This window comes from Cygnus olor, chromosome 2 (genome assembly GCF_009769625.2).
Source record: "Cygnus olor isolate bCygOlo1 chromosome 2, bCygOlo1.pri.v2, whole genome shotgun sequence".
Classification (NCBI taxonomy): domain Eukaryota; kingdom Metazoa; phylum Chordata; class Aves; order Anseriformes; family Anatidae; genus Cygnus; species Cygnus olor.
Window position 1 is genome coordinate 65369813 of NC_049170.1, and position 11484 is coordinate 65381296.

At 42.1% G+C, this 11484-nt stretch overlaps 1 long non-coding RNA gene across 1 annotated transcript; it reads right to left on the bottom strand.

Moving 5' to 3' along the window:
* Positions 1-398: 398 nt before the first annotated feature.
* LOC121066357 lies at positions 399-11189 on the bottom strand. The gene is made up of 3 exons (XR_005817707.1): positions 11148-11189; positions 2008-2109; positions 399-1474 (listed from the first exon to the last, which is right to left on the bottom strand). It is a non-coding gene; the product is annotated as an uncharacterized LOC121066357 (long non-coding RNA).
* Between the last annotated feature and the right edge of the window lie 295 nt (positions 11190-11484).

Consider the following 11484-nt stretch of genomic DNA (forward strand, 5'->3'; position numbering starts at 1 on the left):
TGTCAAGACAGGCAAACTGGTTCAAAGCATTTAAGCCTGCAAACATGTCTGCAATGCAGCCCAGCCTAAAGGCAACAATGTGTAAATGATTGAATAAGGCTACCTTAACAAGCTTAATTTCTGTCCTTAACAAGAGTTGCATGATTGGGCTTTTGGGTGAGACACATGCACTATGGAAGCACATTATTTCTTAAATAGTAAATTCTTCAGAGCAGGAATCCTGAGTTTCCACAGGCCCTTGTTTGCAGAAGCGTAGTCCACATCCTCCCCCCACCATTACAAACCCAGAAATGAACGCTTGTGTCTTGAGCCCAAACCTGAGAAAAGACACAGTAGTCAGCATGTATTTCTGTTGTTTAAAACACTTCAGTTTTTACTACTGAAGATGGATTCTTCCAGTTCTTTTACTGACACAGTATCATACACATATACCAAATCTCACCAGCCATAGAGCAAGCCCCAACTAAGAAAACATATGCTTTGCAGCGCCAGCTTTAGCATGCAATAACAGGCTGCCAGAAAGTGGGATTAGCTCTCAAACTAGGTGAAAAGGAGGGATTAAACGAAATCCACTGATATTATTACAGGATCTGCAAACATGAATGTGGAACAAAGCATTACATACTAACCTAAGAAACTACATGGAAAGTGTTAGAGAAGCAACACAATGCAGAAACCTGAAGGGGAACAGCCAAGTACTGTAGACCTCCTGACAAGGTGAGCTGTGGAGCATCATCCTTGGTGTGCCATAGAAACATGGCTGCAGCACCTTAAACCCTTATTTTTCTCATCCAAAATTTATAAACGATCTGGAAAATGTGAACACAGCACACATCAAAAGAGCACCCAACTCTGCAAGTAGCCTGAAACCATCCGAGAAATGTGAGCCTACGGATAGTAAAAACCCACTCTGAGCACTACCACCACCCCAAAAAGACATTTAAATAGTCAAGCCTACTGATTATTTCACTGCTGATAACATTTGGGGAACTATTTAGCCACTGTGTTTGACCCAAACCCTCAAATGCTGTAGCAGTGCCCTCAGCTTCCCACTGTCTAACCTCTATCCTACAGGCTTTGCAAGGCAGCTCCTGCAGCTCCAGTTCCAGAGTTTGAAATGCTGCTGAATTTTGCCACATGCGCAAAGACTACCACCAGCTGACCTTACTGTCAAGGCAAAGAGCATACAGACTACCTGGATTACTTCCTTCATCTCATAGTGTGACATTTTATTTGAAAAGCCACAGACCCTGCTACAGAAGCTCCTGGAAGAGGCATAGACAGCCACTCTTGCATTTCCTGAGTGGCTGGGTCACCTTATGCTGATGGTCCTACAGCTGCCTACCCATGGCTGTGAGCTGCTCGGCTTGAAGTCATTTTGCTGGTTCAGGAGATGGGTCTCCTGAAGCTCCTGTCCATGGGGCTCTCCATCCCAGTGCCTGCGTAGATCCCAGGAGACTCCGGGCTCAGTTCACTGTGAATTAGAAAGGCAAGCAATTTGGTTTTCTTTTGGATCACTTGCCCACCAGCTATTTAAAAAACAAACAACAACAAAATCCCTACAATTCAGCTCTTATCTGCTGAGCTCTGTATATGTGAATTTTCTTTCCTGTTATTGCAGCAATGGTAGGGATGGAGAAATACTCTTGATTTCCTTTTCAGAAAAGTTTTCTTTTCTAAACAATTGATATTAAAAAGAACAGAACAACCAAGAAACAGCATGCTTATTTCACAAATTTCCAGTAATGTTAGAGCTCTGTACATTGTTTCAGCACTTGCTGAGATGAAGCTTGATTACATTAATGTTAATCAGTATTAAGCTTATCTAAGAGACACTTTCACTACAGACTTTCTGGATCTTTAGAGAATGAGCCTACTCTCAATAGCAAGTGTGGGCTCTCAGCATTCAGGAAAACAGATCCTTTCAACTGGCTTCTACAAAAAACAGGTGTGATCATAATGTGCTTGTTCACATGTATTTTCACACAGGTGTGTATCTGTATTTACCTGCAGAGATATAGGTGTGTCCTTCTCTAGTAGCTCTTGAACTTACTGGTCAATCTCAGCCAGCCTGATCTATCAGAGGCATAGGTTACAAGGATTAAGGTCCTGCAAACAAGCAAGTAGAAGAAATACCTCAGAAAATAGCCCACTCAAGGGAAAAGAATGCAGGGTGAGCTCCCCATAGAGCACATGTAACCAAGCAAGAAAAGCTTAATTCAAGGCCCACCCTGGATCATTGGAAGATCCCAACAACCTCAGCAGGTTTCCCAGCATGCCTGTTTTCTGCTGCAGGGTGATAGCAGGATCCAGCTGGAGCTGAATAAAACAGTGGTAAAAATCAACATTAATGCAACCAGCATCACATGCTCACTCATGTGCTTATTCTGATGGTCAGGACTTGGATTATCCAGTAGAGCATATAACAGTACAAGCCATATAATATTTCGTAAAAGTTCCTACAACATATTAGTTGACATACATTTAGCTAAGGGAGTCATGTTACCTCAAGGATCTTCAAAACTAATATTTGTGAAGGTCCCAACTTTGTCTTAGATTAATCCCTTTGAGTAGTACACTGGGCGTCCATTAATTTATGGGGGAATACAATGTGCTTATTCATATAAAAAATAAACTTTAGGGTGTTTTCTTGCCTCATGAGTTTAATTGGGACAGATGATGTCAGTGAAGCCAATAGAGAAACACCACCTCCTTGCGTAACAGGGACTCTTTATGCAGTCCCAGTCTTCTCGTCTCCTCCAAAGTTTCAGGAGATGCATGACTTCCATGTCTTTCCTACGGTATCTCAATTGTAGCTCACCTTCTTGGTGCATGAGCTGTTATAAGACTGGGGGATGGAGAAGTAGAGATCAGACAAACATGACCATTGACACCGCACACAGAATGCCTGAGCCAGCCCCCTTTTTCCATAATGGAAACCAGATCAGGTTGCACAAACCACTTTCTGCAGCTAAAAGTCAAAGAGAGAGGCAGGCCCTAGAACAAGGCTGCCCAACAACAGCCCAATTTTTAAGGCAGGACTATGAATTATTGGAAAGCTAAGTGACAATGTGACAAAGCAGCATTGTCATCATCTCTCCTGCAATAAAACTTACATCTCAGGGTAAACTCATCAGTACCATAACTTTTCAGTCAGCTAGAATCTTATCAGTAGTGTATGAGCAGCTGGTTTATGTTTTACATTGTTCATTTCAAGGAATTGTCCATTTGTTTCTTATAAATGAATATCTTGCATCATGTCTTACTCCAATGGTTTATTTTACGTTTGAGGAATGCAAAACAATTGCACAATAAATCACTGGAGGAATGTACATAAGGGTTATTTGTCATGGTTATAAATAAATGAACTTCAGCAATAGCTGATAAACAGAAGATTATGGACAATTCAGGCATGCTTTCAAAAAAGATCAGAGCATGACTTTAGCCCTTCATTAACAAGCTTCATTATATTGTCCCATAGCCCTCTGGAAACACTGTAAGAGAGGTGGCTAACTGCCCATACACAATGGTAGCTGACTGCCAGGAATATGCTATAAAGCCTTTTTTGTTCTGCTGCAGGATGTCTGTGCCACTCAGTTCTACCAGGAACAGAAGTATTCAGCACCTGTGAAAACTAGACCATCTGTGAAAATGTGAAGAAAATTCTATAAATGCTTCGGTCTTAAGACCTCAGCTTTAGTTATTAAGATTGAACTAGATAAACAAATCTGGCCTTAGGTTTTACCCTACAAGTGGCCTTAATGTGGCTGAGAGCTGGAGAACATTTTGATCTGCAATTTGAAATCTTTCATACTCAACTCTAGTGGACCTTTTTCACTTGGCACTCAAATTAAATGCTCTGCTGAATAGGATTACTTATTTAATGCTTCCTGAATAAAGGCTGAGCAAGAAAGCATGTCTAGCCTTCAAAATGCCAGTGCAGATACTAGAGAGGCTCCCATTTTTATTGACTGAGTTGCTGCAGCTCACACGTTTTAATAGGAACTCGTCACATCTGTGGATTTTAGCATCTCAAAACCTAGGCAGACTTAGACTGTGATACAACCATATTCCCAATTATTGCTGTGATCGCTTATAGAAGTTCAGTTTAAGCTAACTTAGACCCATACCTTTGAAATTCTAGATTTGATCCAGCTTAGAGAGAAAGGAAGATGGCAAAATGATAACCTGAGCTTTTAATAGAAAGGCGTATTTCTTCAAAATACATCTGAGACCACGTGCATCTGAGTTTAACGTCAAGGCTCAAGAACAGATTAATCTGATTTCAAAAACAGAAAAATACACATTTTTGAAATGCAATGTTGGGAGAAGCAGTAATTTTAACAGATGTGCCAATCCTAGTATCATATTTCTGAAGTGTAATTACCAGCAGTTACAAAATGGCCACTGTGCTTATGATAAGATGCAATTAATACAGATAAAGCTCTATCGATCAAGGTGAAATACAAAAAAAAAAAAAGAAAAATCACTTAGATATGTCTGTGTCAGTAACAGCTAGAACTAGCATTGCTCTTCAGAATGATATCCGAATTGCAGCTATCTGCCAAAAAATGCTTGCAAGCAGTACACAGCTCTTATTGTCTATTGTTATTATCTAGGCATCTATCTTGGGAATAGCTGAAGTGTCCTCTGCTTTTCTGTCTGAGGGTGTGGTGCGATGCTCAGCAGGGTTGATAGAGGCTCACAGATGCCGCAGGGGAGCAGGTCCGCCCCAACCCATCTCCCCTCCCTGATCCCTCTCTCCCGCTGGCACACAGCTTACATTGATAAACCAATTCAAGCCAGCAACCCAGTAGGAAGCTAACCCAGGGAGGGGGGAAAACCACCCATATACAGACTAGAAGGCTGAACAAGTCTGTGCAAACAGACGCACCAAAGCTGGCGCAGCATTGCTGGGGCTAGGAGGGATGGGGGCAGACAGCTCCCGCGCTGACCGCAAGGCACAGCGCTGGCCTCACTCCACTGTCTGACCGCACCCTCAGCTTCTAGGAACAGTGACTTTAAGAAAAAAGTATACCAGGAATGACTGCTGCTTCCTCTGATTTCATCCTCCAATCTTTGATGGTATGGGTGCTGGTATACTGAAATACAGGGGTCTACCATGAAAGGGGAAAGAATCAGGCTTGGAGCAGGAGGATTAGGCACAAGGGAAAACAAATCAGGTGATGAAATTTGCAAGACAGGACTGTTATAGCTACACAAACAGCCAAACCCAAACTCAAGGTCAGCTGCTTTCCTCATTTTTTTCTTATCTATGTCCCTGCATTGACCAGCACCTTGGAACAGAGTTGTGATATTTAACAGAACTGGCAATAGAAGGGAGAAAGCCCCCCAGAAAGCATCAGAAGCACTTAGGGTCTGGCAGGCAGAAGTCAGCACCAGAACAAAAGGATAACTCTGTTAATTTTCTGAACAAAAGAGACTTTCAGAGACCACCATTCTCCTGAACGTGAGCCACAGTCAATCCTGAAACCCAGTCAGTAGCAGTAACAGCAAGCCACCACACCTGCTGCAAACTCTGAATACTGAAGAGACCAACAGGTCTGCACACCCACTGCTAGCATGAGCTCAGCATGCACATTCACCTTGGAGGGAGTGCATTGCTTCCTAGAAGAGAGATTAAACCAGGCCAAGGTACACATCTGCAGGGAGCGTGCCTGGCACATGTGCACTCCAGGTCTCCCAAACATCCAGCTTGGGCAGTCTCCCCTGCACAGCAGGAGTGGCCTTACACTTAAATGCAATCTAAATCTACCCTCTTTCAGTTTAAAGTTATTGCCACTTGTCCTGTCACCTCAGGCTCTGGTATAAAGTATCTTATAAGCCCTCTCTATACATTGAAAGGATTCTATAATGCCTCCTGGAGACTTCTCTAGACTGAACACCACCAACGCTCAGCCTTTCTGAATAGGAGAGGCATTCCAGCCCTCTGATAATTTTTGTGGCCTTCTGCGGGATCAGCTCTAATGGGTCCCTGTCCTTCCTATGCTGGGAACCCCAGAGCTGAATGCAGCACTCCAGGTGGGGTCTCATGAGAGCAGAGCAGATGGAGACAAGTCACCCCCCTTGCCCTGCTGGCCACACTGCTTTTGATGCAGCCCAGGATACATTAGCTTTCTGGGCTGCAAGGGAGCATTGCCAGCTCATGTCCAATTTTTCATCCACCAGTACACCCCTGACTCCTTCTCTGCCGGGCTGCTCTCAATCCACTCATCCCCCAGTGTGCCTGGGGATTGTCCCAGCCCAGGTGCAGGACCCTGCATTTGACCTCGTTGAAACATGACAACATGCCAAGCATCAACTGCTCCCATCCTTTTCAGGAGAGATTTGCAGAGCAAGACATAGCTTGGTGGGGGGGAAAGCCTCTGTACTACTGAAATAACACAGGCAGGTGCAAATCATGCTACTGCAGAACACCTGGTGATTGTCAAAACAGCAGAAACTAGTCAATTAGTGTTGGTAGTTCATTACAGAGCATCTATGACTATTAAAGCTTTAATCCTCTACTAGCACATTTTTCTTTCCTCTCACATAAACATCATTTGGTTCCCTGGAATGAAGTAGGGCTCTTTCACAGTCAACCGCAGCCCAGAAGAGCCACTGAGAGGAAAGTAAGCACTAAGGCATCCTCTTTACTTTGTTGTTCCTCTCATTTTGACTTAACATACATCAAATTTTCATTACCAGCAGGCTCCAAAAGTGCCTGTGGAAAGAAGAGTCTGGGAGGCGGGGGGAATTCTTAGGGTGGGGTATGGGCTACAGGCACTATATCCCTCCTGCCTCCATTAGTGATGCATTATGGTGGATAAACAGAGCCTTCCCCAGGGAAGTATTACTCAGTGCAACCGAAGCCTCTTCCTCATACCACCATCCAGCCAGGCTGCACAGGATTTCTGGGCTGCATGGGGAGCAAGGTCAGCTTGGCCCCGCTTAGGCAAGTGTTAGCTACTTTGCTGGGCTGCTTCACAAATGGAAGGGGCTGAGCCCTGTTACCACGTACATCCCCACAGCAAAGCTTAGCAGTAAACTTGCACATAAGTCAGACATATGTGGATTTGCTTTGCATCCTGTGCATTGCCATGCTGTCCTCCAGGCAGTCATCACAGACCTTTGAAAAATGGTTACTAATCCTCAGGACCCAACCTGGAGTCACGGGACAACATGAAGTGGTTCAAGAAGTAATCCTGTATCTGTAGCACCACCGAGGTGATTCTTCTGCTGAAGATAATTGGTTGTTCACAATTACTTCACGAGCATCTTCCTTAACCCTCAGCACATTCCCAAATAACATAGTAACACAGGTTACCTGGGACAGTTCAACTGCTACAATTACAGTAAGGCATTACGTTGTCAAATTGTCAAACTGTAAGCTAATCCTGCTGTTTATGCAAATACTGTTGTAGTGCAAGGATATAATTTGATTCCTCACACCTATCACTAAAGAATATCACACAAAGCAAAGGTAAAGGCTTACCTGTCAATGAGGTAGTCTCAGCAACCTCAGAAAGACCCACTCCTGGATCCAGCCATGAACTGAGACTTGCACCCAACCATACATATCCAATTCAACCTGTCCTATTTTTCACAGTATCCCTGCCCATTTAGAACTGTTTAGTTCAGGATATCTATTACCAGAGAAGGAAAACTGCTTGTCCCAGAGAATGTACTGGGTCTTCTGTAGCAGAAAAAAAACAGGCAGAACAACCCTTTCCATTGAAAACAAAGTCACACCCTCTGGGTACATGCAAGGTGTCTCATAACGATCATTCTGGAAACATATAGCAACTTCAAAATATTGCTAAGTGACATTGGTATCCTCCTGTTATGGGTTTTAAGAAAAAAAGTCACTAAACCTGTACCTAACACTTCCTTACTCTTGTACTGTCCTCCACAGTTCCTTTTTTTCTTTTGCAGGAGGTGCCAGAAACCAGCTAGAATATCAGCACAAATTTCCAGGACTCCTATGTGTATATTCAGTAAACATGGCTATTTGGATCTGACCAAGCCCCTGTGGTTTCTTCATGCAGACTTGGATACATAAAGAAAAAAGATTTCAAATATGTGACTAATTATGATGTTTTGTCCTGCTTGCATGTGCAGTACTTGAAATATTCTTCACCAAATGTACAGTGATCCCAGTCGGAGGACACAAACTGCAAGGGAGACCTGACATTTCATGAGCTCTTCTCCAGGAAGAATAACAGGCCTTAGCCATCAGTGTTGCAGTCTAACAAATATTGGCAGGCAGAGTTTACCTACCTTTAACGTAGGAGATAGACTTGGGTTTGTTTCTGACTGGAAAGCTCAACAGATGGGTTTATCCAACCCTATTTTGTTACCTATACATCCCTGTGTAAAGGCTGATCATACTCAGCACGGCATTAGCTGCTTCACAACAACAACAAAAAAACAGCAATATCTCAGCTATCAACCTCACAGTGCTAATGCTTGCAGAATTCAAGCTTAATGCATATACCCTGTACACTTTCCTGCCAGCAAAATTTATGAAAACAAGCTTGAAAGAAATACAAGTTGGCTAGAGCACGCTATTTAAAATCCAAATTCAAATGAGTACTCATAGAAAATATTTTGTAGTATACACCCAGATTTATGACAACAACAATAATGGTAATACCACCTAACTTTCATCAGTAGATTTCAAAAGCACTTTACAAAGAGATTAAGCATCCTTAGAGCAGCTATTTTGCAATAGGCACTTTCAGCTGCTGACAATATTTAAATTACTGAAACAGATTAAGCAATATTATTAACTAATCATCTGCCAAGCCTTTTACATCAAGTTGCTACCTGGAGCAAAGTGTTATACTTACTTTTGGAACAACTGACACCTATGGATTTTAAGGGCAACTGTAAGCATAAGCAGTAAGTCTAATAGCATGGATTGGTTTGCATAGACTAATTTCATTTTTGCCAGTTGCATGCGGCATCTTTTCAGTCATATAGACACTATCGTGTGGATCTCAGTTAAGGCGTAGGAAATGGAATTGACTTGAGGAAAAAAAAATTATGCCTTGCATCACCTCTGGAAAGATGATCTGAATGAATCATTCCAGTAATCATAAGTATAAATTAAACACTGAACACCTCAGAGCTGGCAGGGGAAGTAGGACTTCAGTGGATTTGCCAAACAGGGAGACATGGAGATTTAGGCCTATTCACAAGGTGAAGTTTTCTTCTAAACTGCTGCTGAATTTTGTTATGGTGCAATATCAGTCTCTACTAGGTGGTAGATAGTGCGTTAGATATGCACAGTGGGTGGTAGATATATATTAAGATATTGCATGAAGCAGTAACATTTCCTAAGCTTTCTCTTTCACCCATCACACAATGCAAAAAACATGAAAACTACTCATAGACGAGGGGTGTCTAGATTTGAAAGATCCATATGCACTTGGAGATATTTTGGCTAAGTAACAAATGACCAGTCTCACTGACTGTCACGATCCTACCAGGTCACACAATGTTTACAGACCTATTTTTCATTAAAAAAAAAATTGAAAATTAGCATTATTTTTAGAGCACTAACTGCACTTCAAGACTAAAAAAAAAAAAATGCCTTGCCCTCACAGTGAGGTAAAGCTTAAAACATAAACAAGAGATATTTTAAGGGCTGAGAGACTAAGAAAAAAGTGCCTCAAGCTGCCTTAAGAATTATAAAATACTTTGCAGCATCTAATGCTTTCAGTACACCTACTACTTTTTCTTTAAAGCAACTTTGTATGAGAGAACAGAAATACTAGAGGTTCCAAAAGTGAGGAGACTTCTTTACTGAGTCTCCAAAAAGTAGAGTAAGGCCTTGTAGGATAGGTTAATCTGAAGTTAACTCAGTTTGGTGGCAGTCAACAGCTAATACCAACAGATACTGAACCCAGACAAGGGAAGAACTGGTCATAGAATGAAATACTTGCTAGAACAAAAGGAAAAGAGCCCACAAATCACAGCCTCTAGGATGCATCTGTCACAGAATGGACTTGACTGACATAGTATTTTGATTGCGAGTGTATTTTACCACAATTCTTTATTTTGAAATGACTGTAGGTTCCTGAAAATGAGAATATACGCATTTGAGACATAGGAGGAAACAGACTCTGCAATGCAGCATAATACTTCCCCCATTTCCCTATGTCCCATTTTCTTCTCCCCATACTGTTACCAGATAAAAAAAAAAAGCAGAAAAAAAATCCTGATTTTATAGCTCATGTGTCTTTCCCCTTCGTGTAGCTCACTTTTTGTCAAATCATGCAAAACAATGGCAGTACCATTTTCACATGAGTCCATCGCAATGGAATCAGGTTATACTGTATTTTCCCTCATACCTCAGCCATAGGCGGGGCCTTTGTGTAGGTGCCAAGACAAGTCAAGCAATGACTGTCAGGTAACCTCAGTCTGCAGTTAAAATGAACATTGAAATAAAGCATATCTGAACAAGAAGTTTTAGAAGTTAGAGATAGACGGTAGTTACCAACAAACTAAATTTTAATAAGGGAATCAAAATCTCACCACAATATGCAGGAAGACAATAACATTCTAGAAAAGACCTTTGGGATGAATTGTGTGGTAGAATATAAGTGGGATTTTATTTTTTTTTTTAATTTATAATTGACTGAAACAACTTTGCCTTGCAATATACATGAATCAAAGATACAAGTGATAGGAATAGAAAACAATAAAAATGAAAATACCATTTTCATTAATCTAAATAACACAGGAAACACCTAACAAAAGTAGGAAAGGATATAGGTTTAAGTTACACTTTCTCTGTATCTCATAGGTCTCTTGTGGTCCCCAAAGCACACAAGGCTCAAAGCTTTGTTTAGAAAAGACCTGCATTTTCAGCTTTGCAGGACCCAAATAACCAAATCAGATCTTTGTAAAATAGAATTGACCATCAGCTTCAGCTTGCAGACACAGGCCTGTGGACCTGCAAGTGAAACCACGAGGACCACGCAACACGTTAGTACAAGGCTCCCAGCAGTCTCTTCCATTACTGGAGCACCAGAACCCTGTGCAACTCCCATGCTAGGGAGTATCACCTCAGTTTCCCATTCACAGCACAAAAACAGCAACTCCACTATCTCCACCCCAGCCAATGCCAACTAACACACCTTAGGCAGAGATGCACCAGCAACATTTCTGACCCTTCAGGGACCATAGGGAGGGAGGCTTGCACACACCTGAAAGGCACAACACACAGCCTCTCAGGAAAAACAGAATGGCTTGGGCTGGAAGGGACCTTAGAGATCATCTAGTTTTTTAGGCACACACACACACACACAACCCCTGCAATAGATCAGGTGGGCCAAGGCCCCATCCAACCTGATCTTGAACACCTCCAGGAATGGGGCATCCACAACTCTTCTCTGGGCAACCTCTTCCAGTATCTCACTACCCTTACAGTGAAGAATTTAGTTTAAAAACAAACCAAGCAAACAAAAAACAACA